The sequence below is a fragment of the Tupaia chinensis genome, unplaced genomic scaffold (genome assembly GCF_000334495.1).
Source record: "Tupaia chinensis unplaced genomic scaffold, TupChi_1.0 Scaffold000688_1, whole genome shotgun sequence".
NCBI lineage: Eukaryota > Metazoa > Chordata > Mammalia > Scandentia > Tupaiidae > Tupaia > Tupaia belangeri.
Genome location: NW_006160211.1, coordinates 3,866,350 through 3,881,094, shown reverse-complemented (window position 1 = coordinate 3,881,094; position 14,745 = coordinate 3,866,350).

Below are 14,745 nucleotides of genomic sequence, written 5' to 3'. Positions count from 1 at the left end.
TCACATGGGAGACCTGGAATCATTTCCTGGCTCATCCTAAAATGCCAGAAATTGTGCCAAGTGACTGTAATCCTACTACTCGGGAGGCTGAAGCGGGAGGGTTGTGAGCGTACAGTCAGTGTGAGGAATGCAGCGAGACTCTGAAGGAGCCAGGCATGGTGGTGCACACCCGAGCTATTTCGGAAGTTGAGGCAGGAGGATCACAATACAGTGCACACATACACACACAGCTCAAAGCAAATGGTGCTTCTAAACTGTGGGGTCTGAGAGAGAACGTGAGAGACAGGGCCCAGGAAGTTCTACAGAAGCGGTAGGTGTAGCTGTGAAGGGATGCTGAACAGAAGAGCATTTCGGAGTCAGACAGTATGACAGCCATGTGCTACAGTCTCCAGTGAAAACACAACTTCCAGTGTTCTGCCCCTCTGTCAGATTGTGAATCATAGGTCGTCTGGGCTACCACCCTAATTTTATAGGCAAAGAAACTGAGAATAAATCATTTGCCAAATGTCACAAGTAATTGGTGTCAGATGGAAATGCTAAACTGCTATTTCCTAACTGTCCTTGTAACCAACCCAGGACAAGAGTCAAAATCTCTTGCAATCTAATTCTAACTGGGTTTTTTTGTTTGTTTGTTTGTTTTAATGCATACCCTGAATATGCTTTTTGAGTAGCTTCATTAAGAAGACAATCTAAATTTAAAAGGAAGTTTCAAAGGAGCCAACATTTTCTTCTTACAAGAATAATGGTTTAAGCTTGAGTATTGGGAGCTAGCAAGAGGTTATTTTACCTAAGTTGAGAACATCTGCAGTAATCAATTTTAGAACCAACTAAGTAGAGCTAACAAATCTGAATATGTGAACTTTATATTGGCTAGAAACCTTAATGTGAGCTGTAATGTATACAATAAATTTTTTTCTAAAGAATTATTTTTTAAATTCCATTTGTTATTATTATTTTTAAATTTGACCAGAGAGAGAGAAAGGGAAAGTGAGAAAGCAAGCTGCCAGGTCCGGGACTCAAACCTCAGTCAGCCACGTGGGAGTCCAGCGGCTTTAACCACCATGCCACCTATTGGCCCTGTATATTATAAATCTAAGAAGTCTAGTTAATAAAAACCATAGACTATGAGCCAGGCCTATAGTCTAGAGGTTAAGGGAGCTGGATCCCATGTAGGTGATTGCAGTTTGAAGCTGAAACATGGTTTGAATCTCAGCCCTTGTAGCTTAAAAAACATGATGGGTGAGTGCATGCATGACCAATATGCCAACAGGATGGAGAAATAAGGACAAGGGGTTGTAGTGTGAGCATGTTCAGTGGGGGTGCTTTCTCCCTCCCTCTGTCACTCTCAGGTGAGTCCATTCACCCTCTGACAATTAAAAATAAAGAACTATATGGGACCAGCAGTTAGCGTAATGGCTGTGTCACTGGACTCCCACGTAGTCGACCGCGGTTCGCGTCCCGGACCTGGTGGTTTAAAACTCACGCCGGGCGTGTGTGTGTGCGTGCCCAAGATCCCGAGAGGAGAATGGAGGAGAAGGGATTGCGGCGTGGCCATCCCCCCTGGGGGGTGATTTCTCACTTTCTGTCTCTATGTCTCTCTCTGTCTGGCAAGCGCACGCGCCCTATAGCAAAAATCTCTCCAAAAAAAATTTTTTTAAATAAAAATTTAAAAATTAAAAACTATGTAATATAAGCAAAAATATGATGATAATAAATTTTTTAAAGACTTAAAAATAAAATAAAAATAAAACTATAGAATAAAATGAAGGGAGGGGCTGGCAGGCGGTGTGGTGGTTAAAGCACTGGACTCACACATAACTAACTACGGTTTGAATCCCAGACCTGATGGCTTACTTTCTCACTTTCCCTGCTCTTTCTAGTCAAATTAAATAATAATAACAAATAAAACTAAAATAATTCTTTAAAACAAGAATAAAATGAAGAGAGAAGGGAAATTTTGAAGAAGAAAAGTAGGCAATTAAGCTCAGGGAGATTTGTTTAGATAAGATTGTTCATTATTGTCTAAAATAAACCTTAGATTTCAGGGTTTAGAAATCTCAATCATAAAGTGTAAAAAGGGAGAGTGAGACATGATTGCTCTGACTCTGGGAAACAATACTGCTGGGTTTCCTCACTGTCAGTATCAGGGAACAAAACGGGAAGGCACCAGATGATGAGGGGAAGGACAAGTTTCAAAATCATCTCAATGCTACTGACTTCACTTAAAAAGTAACTTTCTCCGGCCTATAAAAGTGCTGTCTAGGCCCCCGTGTAGCACAGGCTGGTAGATGCTGCTACTTGGCAGTCTGAGGCTACATGGGAGTCCCAGATTTGATTCCCACCCCACGCCTGAACGTCTGACGTGGTGAACACCTATAATCCCAGCTACTCAAGAAATGAGGCAGGATGGGGCCAGCAGATGGTGTAATGGTTACATTGCTGGAGTCCAAATGAAGTTCAAATCTCAGATCTGGCAGCTTAAAACTCACACAGGGCATGTGCATGCATGCCTAAGATCCCCAGAAAAGAATGGAGGAGAAGTAATCACCCCTGGGGGGTGATTTCTCGCTTTCTATCTGTCTCTACGGTGCGCTCACATGCCCTATAGCAAAAATCTCTCTCTCAAAAAAAAGAAAAGAAACAGTTATAAATCAATAAAATAAATTCTAAGGGCTGGACAGTGCTGCAGTGATAAAATGCCAGGCTCTGTGAGGAGGACCCACATGGAAAGTTTACTGGCTCAGGCCAGAGACCGCCCTAGTGTGCCAGGTTCTGCGTGTCCATCCCGGACTGGATGAGGCTAGTGGAGATGAGGTGGTGGATCGATGAGTCTGAAATTTTTAGTAAGTGTGTTCATCTGTAAAATAAGATGGATAATTTTTAAAAGTACTTCCAATTTAAAAACGAAGTGACTTGTGGTCACAAAAAACAATACACAGCACCACCTAGAGGTAAAAAAGGAAATATATCATACATTTTTCATAGTTAAAAATGATTTTTCAGTCTTGAAACCAAAATATCAAATCATCATACTTTATATCTGTAGAAATTGGCTGGGTAAATATTTTATATATACTACGAGTGTATATATAAAGTATATGTATAATATATGTATATATAGTATACACACATGTATACTGTATATGTACACATGTGTTTTATATATAAAACATTATTTATATATGATACACACACATATATATATATATATGAAATCTCCCCTTCTAGATACTAAATACGTTCTTTATTTTTATTTCCTAGGCAGATGGAGGGGAGAAGTCCAATCATCGCTAAGGAAGTTTACCAAACCCAAGATACACAAGATACAGAGTTTATTCTTCTTCTTCTTATTATTATTATTATTTATGTTTTTGCTATAGGGTGCCTGCACTTCCCAGAGAGAGACAGAGAGAAAGTAAGAAATCACCCAGGGGGAATGGCCACACTGAAATCCCTTCTCCATTCTTCTCTTAGGATTCTCAGTACACACGCTCATGCACCTGGCATGATTTTCAAGCCACAGGGTCTGTGACTTGAACCGTGGTCAGCCTTGTGGGAGCCCAACACCTTCCCCAGCATGCTACTTGCTGGCCCCTGGATAATTGTTGCCTCACTAATGGTTCATCTGATTTATCTAAGAGAACCTCCACTTTGGGCCGCCGGATCATTTTCGCCGGCTCATTCCTGGAGCTGAAGTACTTCCTTCTTCAAATACAGGGAATGACAGTGCACACCCCAGCACATGAGGACAGGCACTGGCTCGCTCAGCGCTTTAATAGCTCTGCCGTACAGGATAAGACTTTCAGGATAAAGCTGTCATGGAAGGTGCAAGAATTCATTCTTAGCTTCTACATGAAACTAGGTCATTATTTTCCAACTAAGACTTTTTTGATTAACCATTTTCTTTGGAATTCCTTAAGAAAATCAGTGACACTATCTGAAGCCTGATGTTACTAAAGACCAAAGATGCCGAGCTTACCTAAGACATTGTGTATACAATGTATATTGGGTTCACTGGACACTTTCTTTACCCATGGGACTTCGTGGACTTGAAAAAACTACAGTCACCCAACAGTCCCTCCATGGTTAGATACACAATGTCACTCCTAGACTTTAACTTCAGAGAAAGGATGCCTGAATTGCAAATGCGGACAGCAACAGAATATTCCAGTGGTGGCACCCTGAACCTACTTGAACCTGAGAAAAATGTAATCTATGCAGAGATGTGAAGTCTATGGAGGTCTAGTCGCTGTTAACATCAGGTTATTACGAGAGCTTTGTTTCCGTGTGGCTGTTAGGGATAGTTTCCTCTTCATACCCCATCTGGGGCGCTATTTTAACTGGCAGTTTTGTTCTGAGTATATTCCTCAGCTTTGTCATGTTTTGCCTTTAGTTGTAATCTCACCAAGTGAAACTGCATTTTCTCAACATCATATATCTGCCATCCCCCCCCTGCCCGTCCCCCAGGGCCATAATGTGAACATTTCTCTGGATTGTCTAAGGGACAGTCCCTTGCTAGTTAACTATGAAGATACAGTTCCTCTAGCAAAGGTGAATGTTCAAGGTAAAATGAAGTTTAGGCAAATAAACGTTCAACAATTGTGACAGAGTTCACAAAGAGTGCTGCCTCCACTGAGAGTTTACCCTCGAGTGATGAAACTTGGTTTAAAAGAAAAACATCAAAATCCTTTCTGGGGAACCAGCAGTTAGTGTAATGGCTATGTCGCTGGACTCCCACGTAGTCGACTGTGGTTCGCGTCCCGGACCCGGTGGTTTAAAACTCACGCCGGGCATGTGTGCGTGCGTGCCCAGGATCCCGAGAGGAGAATGGAGGAGAAGGGATTGCGGCGTGACCATCCCCCCTGGGGGGTGATTTCTCGCTTTCTGTCTCTCTGTCTCTCTCTTTCTGTCCGGCGAGCGCATGCGCCCTATAGCAAAAAAAAACTCTCAAAAAAAAAAAAAATCCTTTCTGAAGCGTCCTTAAATTTGAATAGTCTCCAATTTCAAAATTATATTTTGGGGGAATAGAATCTCTTTGGGGAATTGCATAATCATAACTTATTTTTTAACAGGGAAGAGAAAAAGAACAGAAAAATTTACCCAACGTTTTATTCTGAATATTTTCAAACACCCAAAAAAGTTAAAAGGGTAGAACAAGCACCCATATACCACCTACACTTAACCATTATTAATATTCTTTTTAAACTATATTTATTTCTGAACCACTAGAAGCTCCAGTTCTATGGTTCAGTGATTACAGGAGTCAGAACCCATGTGGTCAAGCGAGTGGTTCAAATCTCAGCACCAGAGGCCTGAAAAACACTCTGTGTGTGTGTGTGTGTGTGTGTGTGTGTGTGTGTGTGTGTACGCACTTGTTTTGCACCCCAAGTCCCAACAGAATGGAAAGATGGTGGAAAAGGGATTACGGCATGACCATGACCCACTGAGGCTGCTTTCTCCCGTGCCCTTTCTATCTCTCTCTCTAGAGAGGATACAAGTCCTCTGACAAATTTTAAAAAACAAAAAAAAGAAAGTTGCTGAAATCATGACACTATGTCCTTAAATGCTTCCTTAAGCATCATTTAAAAAGAAGGACTAGGAGCCAGCAGGTAGCGTGGCGGTTAAGGCATTGTACTCCCACATGGCTGACAGTGGTTCAAGTCCCAGACCTGGCAGCTTGCTTTTTGCTTTCCCTCTCTCTCTCTCTCTCTGTCTCTCTCTGGTTAAATTCTTAAAAATAGTAATAATGAATAAAATTAAATATCTCTAAAAAATAATAAAAGGAACAAGGACTAGGGTCAAGCACACGGTCTGGTGGTTGAGGTGGCTAGATCCCACATGTCCAATTGAGCAGTTTGAGTTCCAGACCCAGCAAATTGAGAAACACACTGGGTATGTGTATGTATGTGCCCAAAATCCCCAAAGGAGGGAGAAATAAGTATACTGTCATCATGCCCCATGGAAGGGTGTGTTCGCTCACTCTCTCTCTTTCTCCAGCAAGTGTACAAACTCTCTAGAGAAAAACAAAACAAAACAAAAAACACAAGATACTGGCCCAGCCTTGATGGCACAGGCATCAGCAGACTGACCTGCAGCACTGGAAGCCATATGGCCAACCACAGGCACAGATCCCTGGTCGACCTGAAAACCCGCCAAATGTGAGTGTGCCCAAAATACGGAGGAGCTGGAAGGCCAAGAGTGTGATGAGACCTATTGAGGGTGACTATCTCTCTCTGTCTGTCTCATAATAAAAGCAAATAAACTTTTACATTAAAAAAGCATAATAATATTCTCCTTCATAACCCCAATGTCATTGTTATACCAAAAAAAACTAGTAATACTAACCTGAGAGCTTATATCCAACTCAAATCCAAATATCCATAACTGTCCTAAGGATATTCTGTTTAGCTGTTGGTTTTTTTCTTTTTAAATAGGATATTGGGGCCAGACAGTGACACAGTGATAAAATGCAATGCTTTGCAAGGCAGTCCTACATAGGAAGGTTCCTGGTTCAAGTCTGGAGACCTCCTGACTCTGCAGGGCATACTATGATTAGAGGCCGACTGAAAGCTGGGGTAGACCACAGCATGAAGACCTTGTTGGGGGTTCTGTTTGTTTCTCTCTTTCTCACAGAAGAAAAAAAGAAACTTAAAAACAAACAAACAAAACAGGATGTAACCAAGACTTACATTGGATAAGGCTGTATCATCGTGCAGTTCTCACTTACTAGGGACTTGATATGCCCCAGGCTATACTGGCTGTATTTTTAAATGTTCACAAGAAAGTTAGAAAAGGTTTTTTTTGTTTGTTTGTTTGAGGTTTTGTTTTTGTTTTTTGGAGAGGTTTTTGCTATAGGGTGCATGTGCTCACCAGAGAAACAGAGAGAGACAGAGAGACAGAAAGCGAGGAATCACCCCCCGGGGGGATGGCCATGCTGTAATCCCTTCTCCTCTATTCTCCTCTTGGGATCTTGGGCACGCATGCACACACACCTGGCATGAGTTTAAGCCACCGGGTCTGGGACTCAAACTGCGGTTGACTACATGGGAGTCCAGCGACATAGCCATTACACTAACTGCTGGTCCCAGAAATAGTTTTTGCTGTTCCGGAAAATGATGAGACAGTACCTACCTCTGAATCTCTGATGTGTTTTGGTCCTTCACCATTACATTCACAGAATTTAGCACAAAGCCCTGTACACACTAGGCACTAATGTGGAGCTGTGGAATAGATGAAACTTGGTGTGCTTTTCCATTCTGGTGGGAAACTTACAAAACTGTGGTGCTAAATTGCCTACTTTGTTACGATGATACGTGTGGGCTCTCACGCACACTCTCGTTTGTCTAGGTAACTGGGAAGAAAATTTTACAAGTCCTGCTTTAACTGCCTGGAGCAGGTTTCTCCAGGATAACAATGGAAATTCATGCCAAGTTTGCATCTATTCAATGTATCTATTTTTTTAATAGTTATTTTATTTAAATTAATTTATTTATTTTAATTTTGCCCAGAGAGGGCTGTAGTGAGAGAGAGCAAGAGAGAGAGAGAGAGAGAGAGAAAGTGAGAAAGCAAGCTACCAGGTCTGGAACTCGAACCATGGTTGGCCATGTGGGAGTCCATCACCCTTAACCACCATGCCACCTTCCAGCCCCAATGAATCTATTTTTAGTTTTAATATTTAAAATGTTTTTTAATGGGACCAGCAGGTGGTGTGGTGGTTAAGGCGCTGGACTCCCACATTGCCAATTGTGGTTCAAGTCCCAAACCTGGTGGCTTGAAAATCATGCCAGGTGCGTGTGTGTGTGTGTGTGCCCCAAATTCCAGAAGGAGTATGGAGGACAAGAGAGTGTGGCATGGCCATCCCCCCCGGGGAGTGATTTCTTACTTTCCCTCTTACCTCTCACTTTGTCTCTCTGGGCAAGTACACACACCCAGTGGCCAAAGTTAGGAAAAAAAAAATTTTTTTAATTTAACATCAAAGATTAAATAAATTTTTTATTTGTCTTATTTTGACTATAGAGCATATTAAATTTGGACACCAAAATAAAAAGAGCTAATACTGAATATCAGGTTTAGCATCCAGGTAATTTTCTCCCCCCTTTTGGGTAAAAGGATTTTATGAACCAAGAGTCACATAGATAAAAACAGCAAAACTATTTTAATCTTTACAAATTATGGCAGGCTGATTCCTGGCGATATGTACCCAGAATATTGTAATAAGAGAATACAGTTCAACAATTTCAACCTAATTTTGGTATATATTTCGATAATCATTATCTGGTGAGAAGATACAACATTTATATCAGTCCTTGGGCTAAAATATTCTGATTCTTTGTCAGTTTCTTTTAGAATCTGAGACAGACAGTATTTGTCAAATAACTGTTTTAAGAGAGAAAGACATCTGATGATAATGATTTTTCCCATGACTACTATAATTTCTATGACAAGTTAGTGATGAATCTCAAATAACTCACGGTTTCCATAATAAATATTAATTCCAGAAATGTCTAGTGCTGCCTTCCCTTCCAGCTGTTAGCACAACCTACTAAATAATCCAGCTTTGGGGCCAGCAGGTGGTGTGGAGGTTAAGGTGGCTGGGTCCCACATGGCCAACTGTGATGTTCAAGTCCTGGACCTGGTGCCTTAAACAGCATGCCAGGTGTGTGCATGTGCCCAAACTCCCAAGAGGAAAGCAGAGGAGAAGGAACTGCAGCAAGGCCGTCCCCCTTGGGAGGGTATGACTTAGTACTTTTCCTTTCTCTCTTTGCACCTCTCTGTCAAGAGTACATGTCCTATCAATAAAACTTAAAAAAAAAAAAAGTTTAAAAAGTCAGCTTTGAAAGTCACCCACCAGCATTTAAGGTGAGTAATGGAGTCAGTCACCTTAGACTTTTCTAATTTGTTATAAAGTTTGTTCTCTATGAGGGAAAATATTTTAAGCCTGGACACCTGACGGCTTGCTTTCTCACTTTCTCTCTCTCTCGTACTGTCCCTCTCTGGTCAAATTAAAATAAGTAAATAAATAAATAAAGTTAAATAAAATAAATCTTTTTTTTTTTTTTTTTGGAGAGGTTTTTGCTATAGGGCGCGTGCGCTCGCCAGACAGAGAAAGACATAGAGACAGAAAGCAAGAAGTCACCCCCCAGGGGGTTGGTCATGCCGCAATCCCTTCTCCTCCATTCTCCTCTCGGGATCTTGGGCACGCACGCACACGCGCCCAGCGTGAGTTTTAAGCCACCGGGTCCGGGACGCGAATCGCGGTCGACTACGTGGAAGTCCAGTGACATAGCCATTACGCTAACTGCTGGTTCCCATCTTTTTTCTTTTTTTTAAAAAAGAGCCGTGACCTAGTTGTTAAGGGGGCCAGATCCAACACAGCAACCATGTACTTCAAGTCCTAGACCTGGTGGCTTGATAAACACACCAGGCATATGTGCATGCATGACCAAAATCCCAATAGGATGGAGAAACAAAGGAGAAGAGGTCGAGTGTGACCACGCACCACCAGGAAGTGCTTTCTCCTTCACTTATCTCTGTGTCTGCTGAGTGTATGTGTCCTCTGGCAAAAAAAAAAAAGAGTGTAATTCCCAACATTAACAAATTAAGTGAAAATGTATACAAGAATCTCAATAGATGCAGGGAAAAAATATCATTGAGGGATGTCCTTGAAGCCTATTGGTTAAGGGACCTGGATCCCACATGGCCATCTCCAGTTGGAATCTTGGCCCCAGTGGCTTAAAAAGCACACCAGACACGTGTGTGCGTGCCCAGACTCTCAATAGGATGGAGAACTGAGGAAGGGATTGTAGCATGATGGTGTCCATTGTGGGGCCTTTCTTCTTCCTATTCCCTCCCTTCCTCTCTCTCTCTGGCTAGTGCATGTGACTTCTGACAAAAAGAAAAGAAAAAAAAAATCATTTGATAAAATTTGACATCTATTTATGACTAAAAAATCTTAGCTAACTAAAAATACAGGAGAATATCTATGCAACAGTGCATTGGAGCACTTAACCAATAAAACGGATCAAGGATAAACATATATAAGGTTTGGGAATAAAGTAAAACAAAAAAACAAAAAAAAACTATCGAGCCAGCTTGCGGGATAGTGGTTAGGCAGTTGGATCCCACATTGCCAACTGTGCAGTTTGAGTCCCAGACCCCACCGCTTGAGAAACACTCCAGGTGTGTGTGCGCACATACCCAAAATCCAAGAGGAAAAGGGACTATGAGGTGGCCAGCCCCCCTGGAAGACACTTTCTTACTTTCCCCCTTCCTCTTTCTGTCTCCAGTGAGTGCTCACACCTTACAGCAAATTATAAAACAAGAGAGAAAGAGAAACTATTGTGATTTCAAAATAATATGTAAAGAATCCAAAATAACTAATATTCTATTAACAAAGATAGTGGTTAGAAAAATCAATATAGGGAACCAGCAGTTAGCATAATGGCTATGTCGCTGGACTCCCACGTAGTCGACCGCAGTTCGCGTCCTGGACCCAGAGGCTTAGAACTCACGCCGGGCGTGTGTGCGTGCGTGCCCAAGATCCCGAGAGGAGAATGGAGGAGAAGGGATTGCGGCGTGACCATCCCCCCTGGGGGGTGATTTCTCGCTTTCTGACTCTATGTCTCTCTCTGTCTGTCTGGCGAGCGCACGCGCCCTATAGTGAAAACCTCTCCCCCCAAAAAATCAATACAAAGTACTGATTATTTTCTTTGTACTAGCAACTGCTATATAGAAAATAAAGTTTGGAAAATAATACCATTTGCAATGGTATTTGAGTAAGTAGAAGTAAGAAGATTTGAGAATAAATGTAACACTAAATGTGTAAGACATGTATGGAGAGTATTTTTAAAAATACACACTGGGGTGGAGGGGGCAACTGGTGGCATGATGGTTGAGGTGCTGGATTCCCTCGTGGCTGACTGCGGTTCAAGTCCCAGATCTGGCGGCTTGCTTTCTCACCCTCACCCCCAGTCTCTCTCTGGTGAGTGTGTGTGCCCTGTAGCAAATCAGGGGAATGAAGATAGAAAAATATGAGAATCACCAACAGAACTTTATCAAAAGATATATCATGGTGCCAGCAGGTGGCATGGTGGTTGGGGTGCTGGACTCTTGTGGTTCAAGTCCCAGACCTGGAGGCTTGCTTTCTCACTTTCCTTCTCTCTCTCTAAGTCCATGTGCTCTAAAGCAAAATTTAAAAAAATAATAATAATACTATTAAATAGACAATTCTTTAAACAAAAGTATGTGTCGCCCTCCCTTTCCCCCTAACTGAGAGGTAGTGAGGTAGACTGGTGGGTGGACCAGCACCTATACGCTGAGGAAGTGTCTTGTGATTCCAATCTGGCCATTCTAACCTCTCCCCACCAATTTCCCTAGCCTCTTGTCAATGCAAAGAATTTAGCTTCTATTCCCAGTCCATACTACATACATCTACTTTGGCTTTAATAACAGGCTGTGAGATGAGGGCTCTGACATATAAGGGAGGGGTCTTCAAAAAGTTCATGGAAAATGCATATAATGAAAAAACTGTGCATGGTTTGTTTTTTTTTTTTTTTTTTTTTTTTTTTTTTAGATTTTTTTTTTTTTTTTAGAGAGAGGTTTTTGCTATAGGGTATATGTGCTCGCCAGATAGAGAAAGACAGAGAGACAGAAGGCGAGAAATCACCCCCCACGGTGATGGCCACGCAGCAACCCCTTCTCTTCTTCTCGGGATCTTGGGCACACACACACACACGCCTGGCATGAGTTTAAGCTGCCAAGTCTGGGACTCGAACCATGGTTGACTACATGGGAGTCCAGCGATGTAGCCATTACACTAACTGCTGGTCGCAATGAATTTTTAAGTTTCTTTACACCAATATAAACTCATACTTCCATTTTTCCATGAATTGTTTTAAGTCCTCTCAGATTGTAATTTACAACACAAAAGAAGCCATTTTTAGTGAAAAGTATTAGATTAAGTGCAATTGAGTGCTGTAGGATGTGACAGACAGGTTAGGACTAGGAAACTTGGAGAATACGATCTGGATTTCCAGCAGTGTGAACTCATTTTCACAGCACTGTCTTCTTATACCACACATGTGGCTGGCCCACTTATCTAGAACTTTTAGGGGCAGATGGTCCAAGTTGCAAAAGGACGAATTGGTAGTTACACTTTATCATGCTTATGAATAAACCAAGCAGAAGCAGTGACTTTGTGAAACACCTGAAAAGCCGCGGTGGACTCAGGGCCCAAGTAGCCTGACAATGAGAACAAGAAAAGCCTTTTGATGAGGAGCCACTGTTGAGCTTGTGGTTATTTCATGTGACTCTAATGCTTTCCTGTTGCCTGATTCTTAGTCATTTCGCTTCTTGTTTATTCTTTTAGCAGTGAATAAGAGGGACAGAAGAACTGGTAAATAAATGTGATCACAAGTTATCTTGTATGTTTTATCAATAAAAGATTTTTGTTTACTTATCTATCTATTTTTAGAAAAGAGATTTTTGCTTAGGGCACATGTACTTGCCAGACAGAGAGAGACAGAGACAGAAAGCAAGAAATCACCCCCCAAGGGGGATGGCCACACCACAATCCCTTCTCCTCCATTTTCCTCTTGGGATCCTGGGTACGCATGCACATATGCCCGGTGTGAGTTTAAGCTGCCGGGTCTGGGACTTGAACCACAGTTGACTATGTAGGAATCCAGAAATGAAATCATTAAGCCATCTGCTAGTCCCTCAATAAAAGATTTAAAGATGAGAACATTTCAAACTGTGACTAAGCTTTATATAAGGATATGAATGTAAATTCCAAGGTACATTGTTAATTGAAAACAAACAACAAAAACCCAAGGTAAGAATAGTGTGTATGAATATTTCTGTTTAAAATAAGGAAATAGTATTTATATTTAGCATGAACATTTTGGGAAAGATAAACTAGGAACTGGTAACATGAGATTACCCTGAAAAGAGAGATTAGGTCACTGGTGGACAGGGTGAAAAGAAGTTTGTTTTTGTTTTTTAAGATTTTTTTTGCCATAGGGCATGTGTGCTAGATGGAGAGAGACAGACAGAGAGGGAAAGGAAGAAATCACCCCCTAGGTGGGGATGGCCAGGCTGCAATCCCTTCTCTTCCATTATCCTCTCAAGATTCTGGGCACACACATGCACATGTGGCGTGCTTTTCAAGTCACTGGGTCTAGGACTTGAACCATGGAATTGGCCTTTTGGTATACAGCACCTTAGCCACCATGCCACCTGCTGGCCCAAAAAGGAATTTTTACTAAACACTCTTGTAGTTATTGATTTTTTTTTTTTTGAGAGATTTTCGCTATAGGGCACGTGCGCTCGCCAGACAGACAGAGAGAGACATAGAGACAGAAAGCGAGAAATCACCCCCCAGGGGGGATGGTCACGCCGCAATCCCTTCTCCTCCATTCTCCTCTCGGGATCTTAGGCACGCATGTACACCTGCCCTGAGTGAGTTGTAAGCCACCGGGTCCGGGATGCGAACTGTGGTCGACTACGTGGGAGTCCAGTGACATAGCCATTACGCTAACTGCTGGTTCCCTGTAGTTATTGAATTTTGAACCAGGTGGTGGTATGACTTTTTTTTTTTAATAAATTTTTTTTTTAATTGGTTAAGAGAAGAACTAGGAATCTTAATCCTTTCTTCTAGGAGGCATTATGATGTAATAGAAAAAGCATTGTTTTTAGAGTTCTAAAAAAAAAAAAGACCTTGTTTGAAACTTGGTCTGCTATTTACTAGTTCTATGACCTTGGCCAAATTCCATAAGTTAGCTGAATCTTAGTTTGGGTGATAATAAAATCAGTGTAACAAAAGCTACTTTGTGAGGATTAGACATTATATAAAACTGCCTTGTGCTTACTAAATGGTAGCTATTATTCTGCAGATTTCAATGATCCCTGCTGTCCATTATCACCAATTATGAGTTGGATGTTCATTAAAGGGAACCTGAGTCATGAATGAGGTTTAAGAGAGTCTTAATTCAAAGATGTCAACTACCTGTCTAGGAAAATCAATCATGTGTTGGAAAATTTTATTTAGGTGCTTTCTGAGTGTTTAGGTGCAAAATTCTGAGGGTTTGTTAAGGAGCATTCCAACAGATCAAGCAACAACAGCATTTAGTGATGGCCAGCTCTGTAATGCGACATCGTATTGGTTCTCCCCTTCTTCCTTGCTTCACTCCCCTTTCCCTATTGCTGTTTCTCAGAACTGATCTTCCTAATAAAGTCACATAGCATGTAAGCTTTTAGCTTCCGGCTATGCATTCTGGGGAAACCCAAGCTAAACCTGGGAACACAGAGAACTGGGATCACAGTGGGGGACTGTGTAAGTAGATGGTGGTGCCCTGCTCACGTGCCTACAGGCTTTAATGTTAATAGGGCTCGTTTTCCTGACTACTGACATTGGCATGTCTTACTCTGCTAGTGGGCTTTCTCTGCCACCTCTCACCGTATTTTCTCACATTCTGTAGATTGTCTTTTCATTTTCTTTTTTGAGAGGTTTTTTTTGTTTTGTTTTTTTTGTTTTGTTTTGTTTTTGCTATATTGCACGTGCGCTCGCCAGACAGACAGAGAGAGACAGAGAGATAGAAAGCGAGAAATCAGCCCCCAGCGGGGATAGCCATGCCACAATCCCTTCTCCTCCATTCTCCTCTCAGGATCTTGGGCACGCACGCACACACGTCCGGCGTGAGTTTAAGCCACCGGATCTGGGACTCGAACCATGGTCGACTACATGGG